This window comes from Labeo rohita, unplaced genomic scaffold (assembly GCF_022985175.1).
Source record: "Labeo rohita strain BAU-BD-2019 unplaced genomic scaffold, IGBB_LRoh.1.0 scaffold_45, whole genome shotgun sequence".
Lineage (NCBI taxonomy): Eukaryota > Metazoa > Chordata > Actinopteri > Cypriniformes > Cyprinidae > Labeo > Labeo rohita.
This window is the reverse complement of record NW_026129368.1, coordinates 1,912,486-1,937,421: the sequence shown is the minus strand read 5'-3', so window position 1 is coordinate 1,937,421 and position 24,936 is coordinate 1,912,486. Positions and strand designations below refer to the sequence as shown.

General features: G+C 39.5%; 1 pseudogene; it reads left to right on the top strand.

Moving 5' to 3' along the window:
- The first annotated feature begins 1,551 nt into the window (after positions 1 to 1,551).
- Positions 1,552 to 24,718, top strand: LOC127160752 (NACHT, LRR and PYD domains-containing protein 12-like; annotated as a pseudogene).
- Positions 24,719 to 24,936: the final 218 nt, after the last annotated feature.

The window sequence follows — 24,936 nt, the reverse complement described above, 5'->3', positions numbered from 1 at the left end:
TATGATACTTTAGGGTCTTAATGAAAAGTCTATAACATGCTTTGGTTAAAATTTCTCAATGGTAGTGTAAAAAACACCTTTTTACCTTGCCAAAATCAGCTCTGCTAAAATCATACTGTTCTGGTCAATGCTGCTTTAAATGTTACTGAGCTCTGCTCACACTGCCCCCTCTTCTCTCTGTGGAGTGAAGAGCCTGTTTACTTTAGCCGCATTTAGCCACTAAACTTGCTAACTAGCACGTTATTAGGAAAGGCGATCGCAAAGATTCATAAAAAAAAAAAAACCTTATAGTCACTTCTGCTGTAAGTGAAGCTGAATCACGAATGATTTGCGTGAACATTGGATATATGTAGATCGGGTGGCGCATTCCCTTCACAAAAGAACAATCCACTGCATCTTCAGCAGCTCAGATGTTGGGAGTAAATGATGACCACTATGTTCATTATTACATCCAACAACACAACAACGCAATCGCTTAGGAGCCATTCTTGTCTACGTCCCTGTTACGGCATTGAAACAATGGTGATCGGACTGTTACTCATTTAAGGCGGGTCTAAAGTAAGACGGCCGTGTCAATCAACTATCATGGGAGTGGCCTCTGCTGAGAATGGCTTGATTTGAAAAAGGGCAAATTATTTTTACAGATTAAATAAAAAACACTGGGTGGATTTTTATCATTATAGGGTGTTTGTGTACACACACTCCCAACACACATTTATGTTCAAACAACATGTAAAAGTGAACTTTGCATCCAGTGACCCCTTTAGAAGCCTAAAAATAAGAAATGATAGCTTTCAATTATACTGTAATGTTGAATGGCTATAATTAATAGGTAAAATTGAGGGAAAATGCATTTAATGGAGACACCAGTAGCAGGACAAATTAAAAACATTGTAAAAATGTTTAGTCATTGTAGTAGTAATACCTGCCTGTTTTTGCCAAAACCATTTCATGGCCGGTAAAAAAAAATAAATAAAAAATTGACCTGTACATTTTATCAAGTCATCAGCCATTGGCAGGTGTGGCAAGGAGTTAGTTTTAGGCCCTATGTATGTTGTGATTGTGTTGTGAATTAGCAGGCATTTTTTGTGAGAACCCGATTGTCACAGTTATGTCTGTTTATGTCTTTGGTTTCTCCCATTGTCTCCCCCCGTCGATTTGTCTGTTTTGGTTTAACCCTCATTATCGTCATCCCCTACACCTGTGATTGTAATTAGTCTCACCATTTATAAGTCTGTTTGTATTCTGAGTTCTCTGTCGGTCCTTAATGTTATTTTGGAGTGTGTGGATGTATCGCTGTGTTCCTGCCTGATTCGTATGAAGATTTATATTAAAGTGTTTGTTTGTATCGTATCTTGTTTCTCGTCTCGTCCGTCCAGCACTACACGTAACACCGATATTATTATTATTTTTTTTTTTTTTTTTTTTTTTTTTTAAATGTAGTTAATAATGAATTCATACAGAGACATTTTAATGACACAAAATATATTTTACAATTGCCATTGAAACCCTTTTTCTTCCTGTCCAACAGCAGTGAGTTGGTGAAAGAGGATGGCATCTGTTGAGCAGCATTGTGACACACTAGATGAGCAGGAAGAAGAAAAGCAGGGTAATGAGAAACAGAATATCAGTAATGTTAAGTTGTCATTTAGGAAATGTAATTAATCTCTCTGTTTGTATTCCAGTCCCAATGAGCAGCACTGCTAACACTGAAATCAATGCCTATATGGGAGCAACTGTGAATGCTCCTATACTCACTGGAAACAGAGGCCCAATTAACATCATCTACAAGACTGCAGGAAATGGTATTATCACAGTAGATATGCATTTTAAGACACAACACTTGATAAGTAGTCAGTTAATAGCTTAAGTAAAAGTAAATAGATAAGTAAAATAAAGCTCAGTGATTATGACTATTCCTATTAAAGTTTATAGGCAGACACACTTTAGCTACAGTATTTTCAATAACACTTTAGAATAGGGAACACATTTACCATTTATTTAAGAGTTTTCCCTCCATTAACTCCCAATTAGCTGATTTATAATTCCGAATAAACAGCCAATATACTAGTAATATGCAGCAGATAGTTAATAGTGACAATTGGTCATTAAAACAAAGTGATGCTGTATTTTCTTTTATGTACAATATCTGTACATTTTGTCTCACATTTTTTACTTCCCTCCTTTTCTCTCTTACAGAACAAAAACTCTCAGAGACAGAGATGGCAGAGAAAAAGACTGAAAAACAAGGTGCAGTCTTGTCAGTTGTACTCACAATTTTCCCTTTATAAATCTCAGTTACTGTAAGATTTTTAGGGCTCTTTAAATTTAAATACTGCCATGCCAATACTCCTCCGCAACAGCTAAAAAATTAAGCCAACCATCGTATGTAACCAGCAATGACCATGCTAGTATATCTTATATACTAAGAAATACTGCATTCCAGTTGTTCCTAAATCCCTATCCTCTGTACTGAGTCAACAAATTAGGCATTGAAAAAAGTAATGTATACATTACTGTAATGCCTATCTTTGCCCATCTTTGTAATGCCTATCCGTGCAGCTATTTCTGTCATGCAAGTATAGCTCCTACCTTTTTGAATGGGAAAGCATCAAATTCACCATCTTTGTAAATTAAAAGTATTTGGTGTTCCTTTCAAAAGTAATTTAATACAATATGTTGAATGAAATCTGAAGAGATCATGCTGATGCAAAATCTGAAATGTTCCTTTAAACAACATATAGTTTATTATAGTTTTTTGCCCCGTGTTTTGTTAACCTATTCATATTTTATAACAGCAGATTTGATTCTGAAAAAATTCTTGGAAACTCACAAATCTTTCATGAAGAAAAAAGCAGAACGTATTTTTGAGGGCATAGAACAAAGTGAAGTACATCTCGAGGAGGTTTACACAGAACTCTTCATCACAGAGGGAGATATGAAAGATGAGTAACATGAGATTCTGAAGATTGATGATGCTTTCAAGATAAAAAAAAACACAGGACAAACCAATGAAATGCAATGATATATTTACTGAACTGAGAAAAAACAATGAGGAAAAGATTGTGCTGACCAAGGGCATCGCTGGTATTGGAAAAACTTTCTCTGTGCACAAGTTCATCCTGGACTGGGCTGAAGGAAAAGCCAATCAGGATATAGACTGTGTGTTCCTGCTTCCATTCCGAGAGATCAACCCAATGACAAATGAAGATTTCAGTCTCCATGAATTTCTTCTGGAATTTTATTCTGAACTAGAGGGCCTTGAGAAAACAAAGCTGTATAAAGAATGCAATTTAGCATTTATATTTGATGGACTTGATGAGACTTGTCTGCCTTTGAAATTTAACAGTAGATCAATAAAGGTTGTTGAGAAAAAAGCATCTGTAGATGTGCTGTTCACAAATCTGGTCAAAGGGAATCTGCTTCCATCAGCTATCATCTGGGTGACCTCACGACCAGCAGCAGCTAATCAGATCCCTCCTCGGTATGTAGGTTTGTTCACAGAGGTGCGAGGATTCACAGACCGACAGAAGGAGGAGTATTTCCGAAAAAAAATAACAGATAAGACTCTGGCCTCCAGAATCATCTTACAAATTAAGACGTCTCGTAGTCTCTACATCATGTGCCACATTCCTGTGTTCTGCTGGCCACAGCCACAGTACTTGAGAATATTTTCAGGAACAGTGAAGAGAACATCAGCACAACACTCACTGAAATGTATATTCACTTCCTGCTGATACAGATAAACATGAAGAACCAGAAATATGATGAACAAGAAGAAAGAGAATGTGCAAAGCACTTACAACTAAATAAAGAGATGATTTTGAAGTTAACCAAGCTAGCGTTTGAACAGCTGAAGAAGGAATCTGTTGTTTTCTATGAAGAAGATCTAAAAAAATGTGGTATTGATGTAATTGAAGATACTGAGTTCACAGGAATGATTGCTGAGATCGTCAAAAAGGAATGTGGACTGCATGTGAAAAAGGTTTTCCACTTTGTGCATCTAAGTGTTCAAGAGTTTCTCGCTGCAGTGCATGTGTTCCTCTGCTATCTGAATAAGAACAACATCAAGAACATGCAGGAGCTTCAGTTTTTCTTTGATGAGCCGGAAGAAAATGTCACATTGCAAGACCTACTGCAGAAAGCTATTGCTAAAGCCATGACGAGTCAGAAAGGACATCTGGACCTGTTTCTGAGGTTTCTGATGGGCATTACACTGGAATCCAGTCAAAAGCTGTTTAAAGATCTGATCACACACACTGAAGACACCACAAAGAGCATTAGACAAACAATTCAATATGTTAAAAGAGTACAAGACGAGTTTGTTATCTCAGAAGAAACTTCAGTCAACCTATTTTACTGCTTACTTGAGCTCAAAGATCATTCATTATATGAGGAAATCCAGAGATATGTCAGTTCAAATGAACATCCAGACAGAAAACTCTCATCTTCAATGTGCACAGTGCTGACTTACATACTGCTGATGTCAGAGAAGGTGCTGAATGAGTTCAACCCAAAGATGTTCACGTCATTACAAGAAAATTTCAAGAGACTTGTTCCAGCTGTAAGAGGCTGCAGAAAAGCCCTGTGAGTAATTTTACTGCTGTTTGATGTTGTAAAACAATAATTTATTACAAAAACACTGAACACCAGAAAATAATAAGCATAAACCTTTTGTTTCGTAGATTCAACGGCTGTGGTTTTGATGAAACATGCTGTGAAACTGTATCTTCAGCTCTCCAATCTTCAAACTCCCATCTGACAGAACTGGACTTAAGTTGCAATGACCTGCAGGATTCAGGAGTGAAGTTACTTTATGAAGGACTGAAGATTTCACATTGTCAACTGAAAATACTGAGGTCTGACATTCACATGAACTACATCACTAACCCTTAAATGCATTTCGCCAATCATTATATACACTGCCGCCCACTAATACTGGCACCCTTGGTAAATGTGAGCAAAGGTGGCTGTGAAAATAAATCTGCATTGTTTATACTTTGATCTTTTATTTAAAAATTCCAACCTTTCATTGAAGTAAAACAATGGAAAGTGGGGGGAAAATCTTATTGTGAAATAAATGTTTTTCTGTACTTCACGTTGGCCACAGTTACTGGCACCCAATTATTGCCACACCTTTTCTCAAGATTCTGAGTTTTCTCTTATAATGCCTGATGAGCTTGTTGAACACTGACAAGAAATCAGAGATTATTCCTTCATCCAGAATCTTTCCAGATCCTTCAGAATACCAGCTCCAATGTTGGTGCGTCTTCTCTTCAGTTCATCCCACTCATTTTCTAAGGTTCAGGTCAGGGAACTGAGACAGCCACAGCAGAAGCTTCATTTTGTGCTCAGTGACACATTTTTGTGTAGATTTCGATGTTGTTTTGGATCATGTCTTGATGGAAGATCCAAACATGGTCTATTGTAAGATTTCTTATAGAAACAGTCAGGTTTAGATTTTTTATCTGTTGGTATTTGATAGAATCCATGATTGCCATGTATCTGAACAAGATATCCAGAACCTCTGGCAGAAAAATAGACCCACAACATTAAAGATCCAGCAGTATATTTAACCATGGGCATGGGGTATTTTTTATCCCTGTTTGCACCAAACCTATCTGGTGGCTTCGCTGCCAGAAAGCTCTTTTTTTTATATTTCATCTGACAATAGAAGCCAGTCCCAAGGTCCATTCACGTCTGACAACCGAATATGCTGAAGTTTGTTTTTGGATCAGCAGGAGTTTTTTTTCTTTTCTTGAAACCCAACCGAACAACATGTGGTGGTGTAGGGGCTGTTTGATATATATTTTTTAGGTTTTTTGACCCCAAGATTCAACTAGTCTCTGCGATTCTCCTGCTGTGGTCCTTGGAGAGTCTGTGGCCACTCCTCAGTGTGCATTAGGACGATATAGACGTGTCCTCTTTCAGGCAGGTTTGTAACATCTTTAGTTGATTGGAACTTTTTAATTATTGCCCTAATGGTGGAAATGGGATTTTTTTTAATGCTTTAGGCATTTTCTTACAGTAACTTTTTATTGTGAAGCTCAACAATCTTGTTCTGTACATCAGAACTATCTTTTTTTTTTACTCCTTGTGATAGATGATTAAGGGAATTTGACCTTTGTGTACCTGTATTTTTAATCATGTGGAACAGGAAGTCACAGCTGGACAATTTCAGTCACCCTGGTGTGCTAAAAAATGTAAATATGAATGAATACACTTCAGAAATATTTTACTCTTAATCATTTCTAGGGGTGCCACTAATGGTAGCCAACATGCATTAAAGAAAAACATTTATTTCATAATGTGAGATTCCCCTCACTTTTAATTGTTTTACTTAAATGAAAGTTTAGAGGTTTGTGAATTTTTGGAATGAAAAATCAAAAAGATTTATTTTCACAGCCACCTTTGCTCATATTTACCAAGGGTGCCAATACTAGTGGGCAGCACTGTATTCAGGTCTTTAGCGACCTGGACATATATTCAACAGAGATTGTTAAAGATTGATAACTAACTGCTGCCATAGCATAAAAACTCTCATGATATTTTAAGAACAATCACAAAAGAATAAAATAAAGCATATTTCATTACCTTATGACACTTAAAAGGTTTCAATTTGAGAAAGTGATTTTACCATCTGTCATCGTCAGAGCGTACTTCCCCATTAACAAAAATTAATATTTTGATTGCTAGCAGCTTATTTACCATATCAATGTCAATTTTAAGTGACTCTTATATTTCATTTTGTAGCGTAATTACTCTGCAGTAAAGCCATTCAAGCCAGTTCAATTTTTGCTGGTGATATTCTTTAATTTTATGCCTGCGGTGATTATGAATGAAACATCACATCAATGAAACATCACATCATCATTGCTTGTCAAACATGATGGGCAACGTACTGTAACGCCACGCCAGCAGAGGGAGCCCTCACTCACTGACTGACTGTTCCTGCTCCCTCTGCTGCTTCTCTGGTAACTTCCTGTTTGGCAGCCATAAAAAGCAGGCCATGCCAAACAGGAAGCTGCGAAGTATTGTTTTGCTCTAGCGGACTCTACCAAGCGTTTCCCTGTTTTCATTGCCTTGTTTTTTGTGATTTTGCCACGGTTTTGTTTTGTTCCATTGTCTTTATTTTCTGCCATAGTTTTGCCCTGTTCCTTGCCATTGTTTTTGCCCTGTTTCATAGCCTTGTTTATTTGACACTTTGGACTGCTCTCTTTGGTTTTGGACTCTGCCTGTTTATTGGATTTATGCTCTCGCCTTGCCCAGAATATTGTTTGTTTGGTTATCGACCCTGCCTGTCTGACTACGATCTGTAAATAAATCTCGCACTTGGATCTTATACGCTTCCGACGAGTCCTCCTTACAGAATACTTCGCCTCCCCGAGATCCAGCGGCTTTTTAGAATACAGATCATCATGGACCCTGCATCACGCCTCTTCCACCTACGACAAGGTAACCGATGTGTTGAGGATTTTGTTGTGGAATTTTGTGAACTGTGTCATTTGGTGCTGTTTAATGATGTGGCGCTCAAGGACATTTTTAGAGTGGGACTGAATGACCCCATTCGTTCAGGCCTTGCTGGGGGTAAAATCCACTGGTCTTTGGAGCAGTATATAGATTATGCCTTATTGCTGGCAGGATCATCATTTACTGTGGGGGTTGCGGATAAGGAGCCCTACAACCCTACAGCGCCCAGCACACCAGGAAACTTTCAAACCCCAACCTTCATGTCCGGAATTGTTTATATCATGCCAGAGCCCTCTAATGCCAAGCCAAAGTCTGCTAAAGCCATGTCTACCACGCCAGAGCCTGCTCACGTCACATCTGCCAAGCCACAGCCTGTTCACGTCACGTCTGCCAAGCCACAGCCTGCACTCGTCAAGTCTACTAAGCCAGAGCCATCTCATGCCAAGTCTGTCAAGCCAGGGCCTGCTCACGCCATGCCTGCCGCTCCAGGGCCTGCACCTGTCATGGCCGCCCGTCCAGAGTCTGCACCTGTCATGGCCGCCCGTCCAGAGCCTGCACCTGTCATGGCCGCCCGTCCAGAGCCTGCACCTGTCATGGCCGCCCTCCCACAACCAGCTCACAAGATGGCCGCCATCCCAGAGCCAGTCCACAAGATGGGCGCCATCCCCAAGCCTATTCACAAGATGGCTGCCCCGTCTGAGTCCATGGCCAAGATGGCTGGCACGCCTGAGCCTCATCAAGCCAAAATCATCTCATCCGCATCTCATCCCATCATCTCTGCCATACCCAAGGTAAATCAAGTGACGCCTGATCCTCCGGTGTCAAGTCAAGTCAGGGCTACACTTTCTGTGTCAAGTCAAGATACAGCTGTTCTCCATGAGCCAAGTCAAGATATAGCTGTTCTCCATGAGTCAAGCCAAGACACAGCTGTTGTTCTCCATGAGTCAAGCCAAGATGCAGCTGTTGTTCTGCATGAGCCAAGCCAAGATACAGCTGTTCTCCATGAGTCAAGCCAAGACACAGCTGTTGTTCTCCATGAGTCAAGCCAAGACACAGCTGCTGTTCTACATGAGTCAAGCCAAGATACAGCTGTTGTTCTTCATAAGTCAAGCCAAGATACAGCTGTTCTCCACGAGTCAAGCCAAATCACAGCTGTGCCCCACGAGTCAAGCCAAGTCACAGCTGTGCCCCACGAGTCAGGCCAAGTCACAGCTGTTCCCCATGAGTCAAGTCATGTTACAGCTGTTGTTCCTGAGTCAAGTCACGTTACAGCTGTTGTTTCTGAGTCAAGCCATATTATTCCCGAGTCAAGTTTCCGAGTCCAGTCAGGTCGCGGCTGTTGTTCCAGCATCAAGTCAAGTTAGAGCTGTGTTTCCTGTGTCAAGTCAGGTCGGAGCTGCTCTTCCAAAGTCCAGTCAAGTTACAACTATTGCTCCTGTGTCAAGTAAAGCTATAGCTGTAGCTCTCAAGTCAAGCAAAGTCACAGCCGTGGTTCTTGAGTCAAGCAAAGTCACTACCGATCTTCACAAGCCAAGCCAAACCACAGTTGAACTTCATGAGCCAAGCCAAGTTACAGCAGATCTTCATGAGCCAAGTCAAGTTGCTGCTGTTATTCCCGAGCCAAGTCAAGCCACAGCTGACCTTCATGAGCCAAGTCAAGCCACAGTTGACCTTCATGAAACAAGTCAAGCCACAGCTGATCTCCCTGAGCCAAGTCAGGTCACAGCTGTTCTTCACGAGTCAAGTCAAGCTACGGCAGACCTCCCTGAGTCAAGTCAAGTCACGGGAGACCTCCATGAATCAAGTCAAGAAACGGCTGTCTTACCAGAACCTCATGTATCTGCTGAAACCGCAGAGCCCACATTCCCAAGCCATGCAGAGCCCACACTCCCAAGCCACAAGTCAATAGCATCCACACCCTCAAGGTCAACAGACACCCCACTATCTACTGTGCTGCCTGTAATGGCTGTCGCCATTTTTAGTGTGTGGGCTGCACACTGTGCTCCAGAGGCCTCATCTGTCCACGAGTCTGCTCCAGAGGCCTCGTCTGTCCACGAATATGCTCCAGAGGCCTCATCTGTCCACGAGTCTGCTCCAGAGGCCTTGCCTGACTGCGAGTCTGCCCCAGAGGCCTCATCTGACCACAAGTCTGCTCCTGAGGACTCGTTTGTCCACGAGTTCGCGCCTATACCTCCTGAGGTGTCAGCATACGCTGTAGAACCTCCTAAGGAGGTGGCGCCCATTTATGAACTCACTGCCACGTCTGCCCTAGAATTGACGCCTATGCCTCCAGAGGTGTCAGCTTATGCTGTGGATCCTCCAATGGGGGCTGCATCCTTCTATGAACTCTTTCTCTGTCCTGTCACGACCAAGGAGGCCTATCACGAACCCTCTGCCTGTCATGTCACGGTCAAGAAGGCCTATCATGAAAACGCTGCCCCGCCACATCATGGTCAAGAAGGCCAATCATGAACTCTCCACCTGTCATGTAACAGCCAAGAAGACCTATTATGAACTCTCTGCCTGTCATGCCACGGCCAAGGAAATCGTCCGTGAACACACCGCTCTGCTATGGGTGTCACTAGTTTCACTGTGGATATCTTTGCTCCTGTGTGCTCTGCCTGCTCTGCCTGCCTCGCCATGGCTTCCTGTTCTGCCTGCTCTGCCTGCCTCGCCAGGGCTCCCGGCTCTACCTGCTCTGCCTACACCACCAAGATCTGCACCCGCGGCGGCTCCACCATGGCTTCCTGCTCTGCCATTGCTCCACGGCCCTGGTCCTCCAAAGTTCCACTGTCTGCCATTGCTCCACGGCCCCCACGGCCCAGGTCCTCCAGTGTTTCACGGTTTGCTACTGCTCCACGGCCCAGGACCTCCAAAGCTTCACTGTCTGCCTCTGCTCCATGGCCCAGGTCCTCCAGTGTTCTGTCTGCTACTGTCCCATGGCCCAGGTCCTCCAGCGCTTCACTGTCTGTCCCTGCTCCACGATCCAGGCCCACCTCTTCTGTACGGACCTGGCCGTATTGTTTTGCTCTAGCGGACTCTACCAAGCGTTTCCCTGTTTTCATTGCCTTGTTTTTTGTGATTTTGCCACGGTTTTGTTTTGTTCCATTGTCTTTATTTTCTGCCATAGTTTTGCCCCGTTCCTTGCCATTGTTTTTGCCCTGTTTCATAGCCTTGTTTATTTGACACTTTGGACTGCTCTCTTTGGTTTTGGACTCTGCCTGTTTATTGGATTTATGCTCTCGCCTTGCCCAGAATATTATTGTTTGTTTGGTTATCGACCCTGCCTGTCTGACTATGATCTGCAAATAAAGCTCGCACTTGGATCTTATACGCTTCCTACGAGTCCTCCTTACACGTACATACATACGGTCACTAGTGACCCTATACACTTTTTACAAAATCATCAGAAAACACATTCTTTTAGAATTTAATTTTATTTTTTTCTTGTTATATTGTTTGAATTAATAGATTAAGAAACACAAAGAAAGTTGATGTCTAACATTAAAAATGAAGGAGAGAGAGGGTAGTGAATGAGATCCTGGGTCACTAAAGACCTGAGGTATGTATTTAAAGGTTAAAATATGTGGATGAATTGACATTCCATAACTATAGCTAGTGGATTTTCCTGTCTATACTGTAGCATAAATGTACAAGTGCTGTTTCTTTTAAGGGAAGCTTGGGTATTAAGACTTGTATGGCTTAATATGGCATAAATGATGTCTCTTACTGAAATAGGTAGTAGAAAATAGTAGAAAACCCATTAATAAAGGCAATGACCATTCACGTGCTGAACTGAAACCGTTGCTGCACGCTGCCCATTACCGAACTAAATAAAAACTGTGTATATACAGAGGAGTAGTAAAACTGCAATACTGAAAATGGCCTGTAGGTGACAGCCATACACCATGACCAGACAATGGGCAGAACTGTATTAGTATTTTATTTTCCGAGTTGTGTTGTTGTAGAAAGAGCATAACTCAGTGCCAGTAGCTCACCAGTGAAACCGTTCTACACAATCAAAATAATGGCACCCCCCATAGTCCAAAATATGTTTAGAACAATGTGGACTTTTTAAATAACATAAATCTTTCATGGGTTTTCTACTACATATTTCAGTAAGAGGCATCATTCACGCTATATTAAGCTATACAAGCATTAATACCCAGAGTTCCCTTTAAGGTCACAAGGCGAGCAATACTACGTAAGAAAGCCAGTGAGAAAACAATCAGGGTTTCCAAGCATCCTGGAAAACCTGGAATTTTGTAATTCTATTTTCCAATTATGAAAATGATATAAGACATATATTTATAGTTCAATTAACAGTTTCATGTGAATTTAAAATGTTCCCTTTCTCTGTGCATCTATTTTAGTTAGCTTTATACTGACTTAGTCAATCAAATCCTCCATACAGTGTACTCTGAGAATTATATTACTCTCAGTGGTGGCCTCATTTCAGTAGGACACATTCAGTGTGTTGATAACGATCAATGAACTGGATTGAGCGAAAATGCACAGATGCAGATATTAACTCAACGTGCCCACTTGTGCCCAATTTGAAAAACATGCAAAGCTTATAAACCTTGACTCAGGTACTACAATACAGATTGTCTCAAAGCAGCTTTACAGTGTCAAACAGGAAAATATTTTGTCAATAATGCAAGAGGACAATAACAAAGAGTATTTTTTTTAGGTAAAGTCAATTCAGTGATGATTCAGTGATATCATCATCCAGTTCAGCTCTCTTCAAATAGTGTCTATGCAATCATTCAAGCGTCCCCAACTAAGCAAGCCAAAGGCAACAGTGGCAAGGAACCAAAACTCCATCTGTGACAGAAATGGAGAAAAAAACCTTGGCAGAAACCAGCCTCAGTAAGGGGGCCAGTTCTCCTCTGGCCAGACGAAACCAGCATGATGTGGTTTCATTCCAGGCTTTCATTGTCTTGTCCTGATGGCCATTTAGTTGACGCGGTCTTCACAGGGGACATGTCTCTGGGGCTCATCTAGTTGAGTCTCCACTGACACTCAGGGGTGTAGAGGTCATTAATAGGTACTGATCCCCAATCTGGTCCAGATATGGACTGGATCTGGGTGGCTATGGTGACCTCAGAATAAGAATGAAACTAATATTAGCGTAGATGCCATTCTACAGTACATCGGGTGTTATGGGAAGTGTTCCCCATTCCAGATGACCTAATTAATGCAACCTAACAATCCTTTATTGGATTTAAATTATAGAAATGCAATGGTGTACTATGTGTGTGCCAGGTTAAAGAGATAGGTCTTGAATCTAGATTTAAACTGGCAGAGTGTGTCTGCTTCCTGAACAACGCTAGGTAGATTGTTTCAGAGTTTGGGCACTAAATATGAAAAGGATCTTCCACCTGTAGTTGATTTTGATATTCTAGGTATTATAAAATTGCTCAAGTATTAAGGAGCTGAACTATTCAGGACTTTGTAAGTAATCAGCAAGATTTTAAAATGGTTTTCGATGTTCAATAGGGAGCCAGTGCAGAGTTGACAGAACCAGGCTAATATGGTCATACTTCCTAGTTCTAGTTTGGAGCGTTTTTTTTTTTTAAGTAAGTGCACACAGCAGCCACCCAATAAAGCATTACAATAATCTACTTTGAGACCATGAAAGCATAAATTAATATTTTGCATTTGACATTAATGGCATAGGTCATAATTAAGATATATTTTTAAAATGGAAAAATGCGGTTTTAAATGCTAGAAACTATAATACGTGCTGACAGGCAAGATAGACGGGGGGGGTGGGATAGGGGAGCACAATGACAGGATGTTAGTCATGTGGAAATAGAATTATTTATATATTTTTTTTATTATTGGGAACACGATAGGAAAAAATCGTAGACAAGGCTACTGAGACATGATGTCATGTCTGGAGGGGGCAAAGGAAGCCCTCTACCAGCACAGTAGTGAACTACTCTGCCTAGTTTGAACTGGAGGGCATGGAGGACCCAAAGTTCGGCATGGTGAAAAACTGGGAGAACTGGGGCGCAGTCTCAGGGTCGCTTCGCGGATTTAGGGGGTTAATGCCTGAGGAGCGGGCTGTGCCGCTACCCTATGAAGCAGGTGTAGAGGCCACAGGGGCCGAATGATAGGCTCTCGACGACTGTGTAAGTGGAGGAAATTCACTCTGTTAGCTGGTTGCCCAGGGAAGAACCGTGGCACTCTGGGTGCACTCGTTTGGGGCAGCACTTTGCTGGAGATGCAGAGGAGAAGCAGTTTCTCTAGCGCCTACTGCCACAGCCGAAGAGCTCCCGTGTGCCGAAGAGAAAAATCGTGTATTTATTTCTTCTTCTTGATCAGTGATCGGCTCCAAAGCAAAAATCTGAATTAGTGTTTGCACACCGGCATCTTACATAGCCGTATGTACGGGGGAGTGGTGCGGAATGCACTCACCAATTTTCATTGGCCTTTTTTTCTTAAGCTTGGAGGTGATTGGGCTCTCAAGTGAGACCCCATAGACGTCAGTTGATGTAACGTCGAACGTGACTGACTGAGGGGGAACTTGTGTACGACATGCATGTAAAGTGTGCAATGATGACATCTATCGACTCATACGCTACAACGTACGTTACTATAGAAGAATAAAACATCAGCATGCGCTAGTGAAAAACAAAAAAAGCATAATGAATCACACTTTGGCATTTGTAGCTTTTATGTGTGTTGAAAAAAGTGGAAGCGGCAAAAAAAAAGGAAGGAATAAGAGCTTGAGGTATGCAGTTTCAAGTTTTAGCACCATGTCGTGTTGATTTCATATTGCAAATTTATTTGCTAGTCAGTAAATGTGGGTCGTGGCAGCAAGCACACCATGCGATGATCAGGAATCTCTGACACTGTCAGAAAATGATCGTAGGCTATCTTTGGTCACAAGACCGTGACAACAGCCATCTCTTTCACTGTACAACACAGGATCACAGATCAGGAGCCACGATCACAGAAATCGCCATGAGTGTTTTGCCGATGAAAATCTTTAGTCTGGGCTGGAACTGAGAACCGCTGCCTTATCGTAAGCCTATAGCGGACATTTTCCTCTTTTGTTTTTTAATTCGCCATCTTTATTTTTCTGTTGTCACTCGGCTCGGCTACTGTCCTGTGCACTGAGCGCTCTCTCCTCTCATAATGAGTAGACATGCCCCTTACTGCTGGTTGGCTACAAGTTTGTTTTGGTAATCTGCCCTACTCATTTTTGAAAAAAAAAATACATACCCCATCTCCAAGTACTGTTAAAATCAGATACTTAAAATAAGAGTTTTACACAATTTGTTTTGGAATTGGTGACTTGTAACTTGTAGTGGAGTAATTTTCACTGTAAGATGTCCATACTTTTTCTCAAGTATGGTTTTCAGGTACTCATTACATCTCTGTGTTCTTCACAGGCTACGTGGCTGTAATCTCACTTTTCAGTCTTGTGAAAGTTTGTCATCAGCTCTACAATCCTCTGTCCTGAGAGAGCTGGACCTGAGTAACAATTACCTGCTGGACTCTGGAGTAAAGCATCTTTCTGAGGGACTGAAGAGTCCAAACTGTCACCTGGAGATACTGAGGTTTGATTTGAAACTTTAATTATAAACTTAATTCTAAATTATAAACTTAAACTTAATTATTAAAAATCACATTGGTTAAATATATATTACTGTATTTTTCTTGTTCAGATTTTCCATATGTAATCTCACTGCTCAATCTTGTGAGAGTTTGTCCTCAGTTCTTCAATTCTCAGCCTCCTGTCTGAGAGAACTTGACCTGAGTAACAATGACCTGACAGATTCAGGTGTGAAACTGCTTTCTGATGGACTGAAGAGAAACCATAATCTGGAGATACTAAGGTAAATTGTTTTCCATAAAACAATATGAAAATGCTACCACATTTTGTTTGAGAGTGAAGCATAACACTCTATTCATTAAAACATAAGAAAAATCACATCTTAAACCCTATTTGCATGGGACTAGCTTTACAGGGGGTTATTAGAGAAATCTGTGTTTCGCAGTCACTTACTTTGTGGCAAAAAAAAAAAAACTAATAATAAAATCAAGAGCCAAGTCATGTCAAGAGTCACGTAAACTGTTAAGACTGGCTACTGTAATATTAGCATCAGGTAAGACTACTAGATTACTAATTATTAGTTTATTTTCAGAACAAAAATTTACAGATAATTTACTCACCCCTTGTCATCCAAGATGTTTATGTCTTGGGAAAAACTCCCATGTCATTTTTTTCTTCAATTTCAAAATCGTCCCACATTGCCGTTTTACCTTTTTTGTAAAGGGGGTTTGATCTTCTTTGCACGTTCACTTTGTAAACACTTGGTTGGTACTTGTGCAGCGATGTAGGACGCTTTTGAAGTTGGAGGAGAAAATGAGATGGGAGTTTTTCGACATACAATAACAGAGGTTGCGCTAGACTTTACCATTGTCCGTCATTTTGACAGACAGGGTCTTAAAAAAAAGTCTATGCTGTTTTCAGTTGGCTAGGATTTGTGTTACTTTTGATATGAAACAAAGTCTCAGATTTCAAATTCTTTCCATTTCATTAGGGAATTCAAGCAATAAATACAGTTTCTGTGTACTCGCCTGTGCGTAATCAAACACATAGGAAAACATTTGAGAGACTTTAGTTTTTGTTCTTTAGCCTATGCTCTGCTGCCAGATTGGAGCGCACTTGCCACCAACTGGACAGGGGTGGGAATTACAGCTACAATTTACAATAGATCACCCTCACTGTAATCTGTCAGTGACGGACGGCCTTCAGATTTTTCCATCATTGATAAAAAAAAATTTCATCAATGATAAAGAATTTTCGGTTAACACGACCTCTGTACCCTAATTGTCTTGAACTGGAGCGCACAGAGTATGCATGCACATCACAGAGCTAGATAAGATGAGAATTTGTGTTTAAAAAGTGTATAAATATTCATTTATTTAAGAAAATGACCGATCCTTTTGCTAGATAAGACCCTTATACTTCGGTTGGCATCATTTAGAGCTCTTTGAAGCTCATTGAAATTGCATTTTGGAGTTCTAACTCGTGGGCACCATTGAAGTCCGCTATATGGAGAAAATTCCTGAAATGTTTTCTTTAAAAAACATAATTTCTTTATGACTGAAGAAAGAAAGACGTAAGTATCTTGGATGACAAAAAGGGGGTGTGTAAATTAATTTTAATTTATTTAATTAAAATTAAATACATTTTTGTCTTGGAAGTAAACTAATCCTTTAATTATGATCATCACTAGAAGCCACATATTCATAATTTAAAAATGTGTTGCCAATGGTAAAATATTCTGTTGACAGTGAGTCATTTGGCCTATCCATAACATTAACATTTAATAAATAAAAAAAAACATTTATTAAAATACATGTTTCAAATTTTATTTTAAATAGTTTATATACCCATGCCTGCCCTATTTTTAAACTTGGTCCTGGAGGGCTGGTGTCCCTGCAGAGTTTAGCTCCAACCCTGATAAAACTTTTCTGTTAATACCTTTCTGTAGCCTTCTAGTAATCCTAAAAGATTGATTAGCTTGTTTAGGTGTGTTTGATTAGGGTTGGAGCTAATCTCTGCAGGGACACCGGCCCTCCAGGACCGAGTTTGCCCATGCCTGTTCTAGGGACAAGGTTTCTAAACCGGGGTTATTTTTAGGGATGTGGTATTAAAATGACAGTTATTTTCAGCCGCCACATTTATCATCGTCCAATCATTTGTACAATGGGATTGGCATATTGCGAACCCTGTTGATTTGTACACTCCAACATTTCTATGTTAGACTGATAAATAAAGATGTGTAATATCAGATGATTTGGGGAATATTTGGCCCTTCCTGTTAATGCAAATCAAGCATAAAAATGTTTTATGTTTCTTTTCATAAGTACATTTAAGTACATTTAAGTATAAATGTTCCAGATGACTTCACTTTTGTCACTGAAGCTACAGAAAATAACAGCTACATTACAAATTTTTGTGTTAGTGATGTTTGATTGCCAAACTAATGTCATGTGGATTGTTGCTGTGTGTGTTCGTAGATTGTCTGGCTGTATGGTGACAGAGGACGGCTGTCGTTATGTGTCTTCAGCTCTGAGTTCAAACTCAAACCTGAGAGAGCTGGATCTGAGCTACAATCACCCAGGAGAATCAGGAGTCAAGCTGCTTTTTGATACACTCAACCATCCAAACTGCACTCTGGAGAAACTCAAGTATTTTGAGCCACACCATGACAAACACCAAGATCAGTTTTAATTCAAACAAAATAACTTAAGAACTGGCTTTAGGAGGAGGCAAGGCCAAACCAACAAACATAGCAGTTTTGCCTAGGGAGTGAAATCTTAGCTAAACTGCTTCAACAAAAACAAATTCAACACAATTTCTTCCAGTCATTTTAATTGGTTTGGTTACCTTACGTTGAATTACATTGAATTATGTTCATTTTATTAAAAACTCATAGAATTCAATAAATCAGCCTATATATATATGTAATAATAATTTTAAACATCACAATTAGTTGTCATTGTCATGTGTACAATTAAACAGTTACAAACACATACATAACATTTCTGAAGTGGATAAATCATGGTTAGCCAAATATAGAAAATACATTAGGCATTCAAAAATATTATGTACAAAAAAAAAAAATGATAGGCCAATATATCCAGTCTCCACGTTATAATTTAAAAGAGACAGTTTTCTTAAGAATGACCAGAATTGTATGAGATTCATCTCCAGTGGGACAAAGTCAGAGCATTAGGGTCTTCATGAAATGTCTAAAACAACACCCTTTTTATCTGTCAAAAACAGCTCTGTTCAAAGCAAGCCATTTCTTTGCATGCTTCTTTAAATGCTAATGAGCTGTTGCTCACCCCATCCCTTTCTTCTGTGGGGCATGTCAACACAAGCCATGTGAATACATCCATGTATTGCTCTTATTCAAATAGCTAGCTATCTATGTGTATCCTGGGTGCAAATTGAAACGTCTCCTTGGATAACACCATTTCAGACTCAGACAGCCCATAACAAACTGGCTGCAAGTTTGCTTTTCTGAGCTGGAAGACATGCCAGAGACCTAACTAAATGCAAAAAAGCTAATAAAACGTGACAATTTTATTTGATGTTCCCTTTACGAGACTAACAACCTCAGTCGCTATTCACTATCAGTACAACATCTTTTCTATAAAATACATGAATGGTGACTGAGACTAAATACTCTTCCTTCTGTGTTCCACAATACAAAGACTTACAGTTGTGCAGCAGCAGTGGAAAGAATACTGAAAAATATACTCAATTAAAAGTACCATTACATTCCAAAAAATGTAGTGCGAGTCCAAAAACCTACTTAAAGGGGTCATCGGATGTTAAGTTCACTTTTTAGTGTTGTTTAAACATTAATGTGTGTTGGCAGTGTATGTACAAATCTACCTTATAATGATAAAAATCAAATCCATACACTGGTTTTTAATTAATCTGTAAAAATAATAATCCCTTTTTCAAATCGAGCCGTTCTCAGATGCCTGTCATTGTGGCGTCACACCCACAGAGGCCGCTCCTACTATAGTTGATTGACATAAGCGTCTTACCTCTGATCAGATGTTACAGTCCAACTTCCATTGTTTCGATGCTGGAGCAGGGATGTAAGTTATACAAGAATATCTCCTATTGAGCGATTGAGGTGTTGTGTTGCTGGATGTAATAATGAACACAGTGGTCGTCATTTATTCCCGACATCTGAGTCGCTGAAGATGCAGTGGATTACATTTTTTTGTGAAGGGAATGCGGCTCCCGATCTACATATATCGGTCTATGTTCCCGCAAATCATTCGTGATCCAGCTTTCCACATTTCCTAATAATGTGCTAGTTCGCAAATTTAGGGGCTAAATGTGGCTAAATGCTACTAAAGTAAACAGGCTCGTCACTCCACAGAGAGAAGAGAGGGCCAGGACAAATAGAGCTCATTTGCATTTAAGGGAATAATCCCTCAGAATGGGATGATTTTTGGAGAGCTCATTTTGACAAGGTAAAAAGAGGTTTTTTCACACAACCATTGAGAATTTTTAAACAAAGTATATTATAGATGGTTCATTAAGACGCTAAAGAATCATATCAACTTGTGGAAAATGGTAATGACCCCTTTAAGCATAAGAGTAGCTTATTTAAAAGTACTCATGAGTATTGAGTAGTGAGTACTGATCTGTGGATTGTACCCCCGTTTAATAAACGCTATACGCTGCAATTTAAACATTTAGAAAACATTGTTTATAAAATATTCTTTAAAGAATAAAGAATATATATCATTCAGCAGTTTTAATTTTGACTGCCAACTCTTTGAAATACATTAAAACAATAAAAACTAATAAAGCGAAGATGAAAGTTATTCTCAGTACAATCATCAACATTTAAATCATACAGTTAGAAAAAAATGATTTAAAATCAAGTGTAAGGCCACTGAGACAGCATGCTATTGTTGCACATAAATATTAATGTTTAGAACAGTGCAAAGAATACAAAAAAACATTAGAAACTCATACAAGAGTCCAGCATCACACACCATGAGATGGGTTAAAATGAGAGATTAAAAAGCTAATTTCTTTTAAAAACAGTGCCTGATTTATTGTTTTGTGATAAAGAAATGAGAATAGTTTATTTAAACAATTTAAACAAATGGACTTTCTTTCATTTGTTTTTCTTCTCTAGTCACGTTTGATCTCGCAAGTCTCTGTAAGATCTCGTGTCACTGTGAAATCGTTTCTACAATCAACAAGTGTGTGATCTCGCGGTCTGGTTCGAATTAAAAATCGTCTGAAACTGTCTTCATGTTGGCACCAAAAGCCTCGTGGTTAGCGTGTCAACATATAGCACAATTGCGCTGCAAGCGACCCGAGTTCGAATCTTGGCTCGTGGACCTTTCCAATCCCATGCCCTTCTCTCTCTCCCACTTTGCTTCCTGTCAAAACTACATTGTCCTATCTAAATAAAAGGCACAAAAATAATAATAAAAAAGAAACTATTTTAAAGTCTGATTAATTTCCACAAACCAGTTCTTTTAGACAGTTCGGCTCAAAGAATCATTCAAAGAACTGATTCATCAGTTTAAGTCTACTAGCAATGGTGTTAGTATACATTTCTTTTCTTAAAATTCAGTGTCATTTTATATCAATTTAAATTAAGTTATTTGTGTATTTGTGTAATCTGCATACACAAACATAGTAAAATTCAGGTTTTCTCATTTTTAATAAAAATGCAGGCATATTTAATAAAACTAGTAATAAGAATATTGCCTATATGTTTGGTTTATTATTAAAGAAACCTACATGTGTACAATGTCAGCAACTCACTCATTAAAATCCTCTGTAATCTTCGGGAAACTTTGACAGTTGGTAGAACCAGCTCATTCAATTATTTTTGACTCGACTGATTACTTCCTTAAAACCAACTCAAAAGAATGATTCACTCAATAATCAGACATCACTTAAGGCATGGTCACATGGTCACAAGTTTCACATTTCGCTGAGTTCCAAAGTTAAAGCTTGGCGAACTCTCACCTGCGAATTTGCATCAGGTGAAATCATGTGACCAACAGCTTACTTGTTCAATATTTTTTTAACTTTAGTTGTTTAACCCTCTAAGCACTAAAGTCACAAAATTGCGACAAGACGTCATACTTAATAAAATAGACTGTAGTTCCTAATATGGTGTAGTATCTCATTTGTATTCCCTACCACTAGATGGCAGACATGAAGTACTTTGATTCTAGACCAAAATTACATCATGCTCCTATTCAATGTGTTTGAGGAAATAGCAGAGCAAGTGAGCTATCATGTCATTCAATAATTTACCATTTTCACCTGTTTTATTGTTGGTTTCATTTTTTCTGGAGGAAACTATATTACTGATAAACTGATCAAAAAGTAGGCGACTGTTCACATGTGTTTTACTACTTTATAGTAAAGTAATAAAATAGAAATAATTTAGTACTTTCTCCTGTTTTATTGTTGGTTTCCTCTTTTCTGATCATGTGGAATGAGGATAAAAAGACAAAAAACAAACAAACTCGCAAATAGGTTCAAACATCAATTTAATATCTACAATTTCCTGAATATTGTGAAATTCAAGATGGTCACTCCTGAACAGGAAAGACCAAATAAGGGCACAGAAGAGTGAAACCAACAAAACAGTCCACGGGGTGTGACACAGGCAGGGTCGAATATCAGCAAACAGGTATATGAGGACAAGACACTAGAGTAATCCAAGACAGGCAAGGGTCGATCAGTGGTGAACATAATCCACGGGGCTAGGCAAAAGGGTATTCCAATAGACGTGCAAGAGTTCATACGAGGTGCAAACAGAGTCTGAAATGACAAAACGAAGGATAAATCCACAACAAGCGACGATGATTGGGTTTGGGGGGCTACTGTAAAAAAGAACGTGGTACAACTTCCAGTGAGGCGGCGGACGTAGTATACCAATGGTATTTTGTCTGCTAATTAGTGAAGAGGCTAAGTGTTTTTTAGACCATTGTTTACTTTGTAACAATGCACACCTTTATGAGAGATGTCATTAAGTTCTTATGGACAACATATGCTTTTCAAATTTGTGTTGGCTTGTTAACGTAGAAATCCCTTTCGTAGAAGTCTCACTTTCTGTCCAGTCATATGTGCGATTCACTTTGCGTGTCCTAATGTTCGACCCCCAGATCTCACTTTGTGAGTACATTTTCATTGGGACCTATTTAATAATTACATTTTTAAATACCCAGTCATATAAGCAATATGAAGAATACAAATTATTTCAGGAAAATTAAATATATGCCATATGCAATTACTATATATGTACATTATTCTTCTATTACATCATATTGATATTTGTACTGGCATTTAATGGCACTGTTTAATGGGTAAATTTATTTATCAGAGTCAGAAATTCAACAAACAAACACACACACGGTTAGGCTTTTTTTGTGCATATAACATGGATCGATTTTTGGAAATTGCGGTGAATGCTTCTTCCGACAGTGCTTCACAGGCTTTTGGCTGCTTTATTTTTTACTAACCACCAGATTGCGCTGTTTTCGACACTCTCAAAGCTGTGAATCTTTTCCCGAAACAGTCAGAGGAAAGTCTCTGTGCTACACAAGGCTTCATTTGCCCGTCACTCCTGTCAAATGCTGAATGAATGAGTGTCACGTCCTGCTTGCTTACTTTGAACCTGGAAGACGCTCCCACTTTTGACGCAAGGTCTCATGGGGCGTAGAAAACTTGTGGATAGTGTGTTTGATCGGTTGCAGCTGTATGTGTAATCAGTGCAATGGATGATGGGAAATGTAGTCATGCAACAGTTTGTGTAGTGTGAGAGTCAATGTAATGACAGTGCGACATCTGGTGGCGAGTGGACAAAAAGCCACAGACCGGATTTGTGACAACAGTTGTTTTCAGATTGAATTGTAATGCACATATCAACCTTTTACAAAGAGGAATTTCTAAAAATGTGTAACTATATATCCATATGCAAAGCTAATAAAAGCAAGTCTGTCTGAAAATGCTTATATAAGCAGCTAGGGAAACAGTGCTGAACATAGACAGGTATCTAGTGTTACACCATATTGTATATATAATAGACATATAATAGAATATTGTATATATATTGTTACCACGGCGGTCTCTGTGGCTCCCTCTAGTCGCCGTCAGCGGGAGCCATCCCCGGACTACTAACTACATTTCCCATCAGCCTGTGCCTGGGACCCGTCCTTCCGTTTCCGGGTCGTTCGGAGCACTTCCTCCGGCGGCCATTTATGGACCCGTTTCGCGGGCGTTTCCCCGCGAAGTTTTGGCTAGAGTTTTCTAACAATCCTGAGCGTTTTCCTTTACTTCTGTTGACTTCCCGTTGCCGATCGGACTGTTTATTCTCGTACGATTCTTGCTGCCTGCCCACTGACCCTCTGCCTGGATTATCGTTTCTGTATTGGATTATCTGCTCTGCTCCCGATTGTTGTTGATTGACCTCTGCCTGTTTGACTTCGCCTGCAATGAAGTTACGTCGCACATGGATCCCCCGCCTACGTCTGATTCTATGCCCGGCTTACATATATAAATATTGTATATATAATAGAAAGTTATAAAAGAAAACCAAAAACTCAGTCCTTCTGCAGAAACAAAAATTTAGTCTGGACACAGTAACATTTTACTGTCACTGTTTTTTCCTGTGAACTCTTTATCATGATACATTTATTATTTTTATATAATGTCGTTTATATTGATCATTATTTGATGAGCCTTATTTAGGACTCAAACACACGTCTCATTGCTGGGATTTATTCAAGCTCTTTTATTAATGCGAATTTCTCAGCTTTAGACCAGTTCAGTCTCTGAATTCTATTCTAGCATGTTTAGCACTTTTGCTATCATATTTAGCATATTGCTAGTATCTTAAAGCATGTTTTATCATGTTTTATCTTGATTTTTCTCGTTTACATAATAATTGAAAGCCAAAATCAGAATTAAAAATGTAATAATATGACTTTGTGCTTACTGATTGAATGTGACTCTGTTTTTTATAGTATGGATCATGGAGGAGAATCCAGGACTACAGCAGGACTAAACAAATGTATGTCTTAGATGCACGCACACACACACACACACACACACACACACACACACACACCTTGACTGTTGTTGTGTTAAAAATTTCTCTGTTCTTGTGTTTAGATGCCTTTTTTCTCACACTGGATCCAAACACAGCAAACAATGAGCTCATTCTGTCTGAGGAGAACAGAAAGGTGACATTTATGAAAAAAAATCAGTCATATCCTGATCATCCTGAGAGATTTGATGTGTATCAGATTCTGTGTAGAGAGAGTCTGACCGGGCGCTGTTACTGGGAGGCTGAATGGAGTGGAGTTGAGGCTGTTTTATCAGTGACATATAAAGGAATAGGCAGAAAGTGGCTGTATGCTTGGACGAAATAAAATCTCCTGGAGCCTTTTGTGCAGTGAAGGCCGTTTCACTGCCCGTCATGATAACAATTCAATTGTCATCTCTGCTCTTTCACGTTCCTCTAATAGAATAGGAGTGTATTTGGACATGGCGGCCGACGCTTTGTCATTCTACAGCGTCTCTGACACACACATACTCACACACTTACACACATTCAACAATACGTTCACAGAACCCCTCTATGCTGGATTTGGGGTTTATCATTTAAACTCCTCAGTGTCTCTGTGTGACATAAACACCCTCTAATAATGGCCTCTTGTTATAAACAAATATACATGATACACACTGTGGGATAACAAATTTAAGAATCTGTTTAAAATATGCTGATCCTATGCTAGGTTCCAATATAACAATATGAACTGAAAAAGTTATGTATATTGTGACAGTCTAAGAGCAGGCAGCCCAGGCCCTGAGACAGTAACCTTTTGTCTTTATGCACTTCCTAAACATCTGGCAGGTTTTCC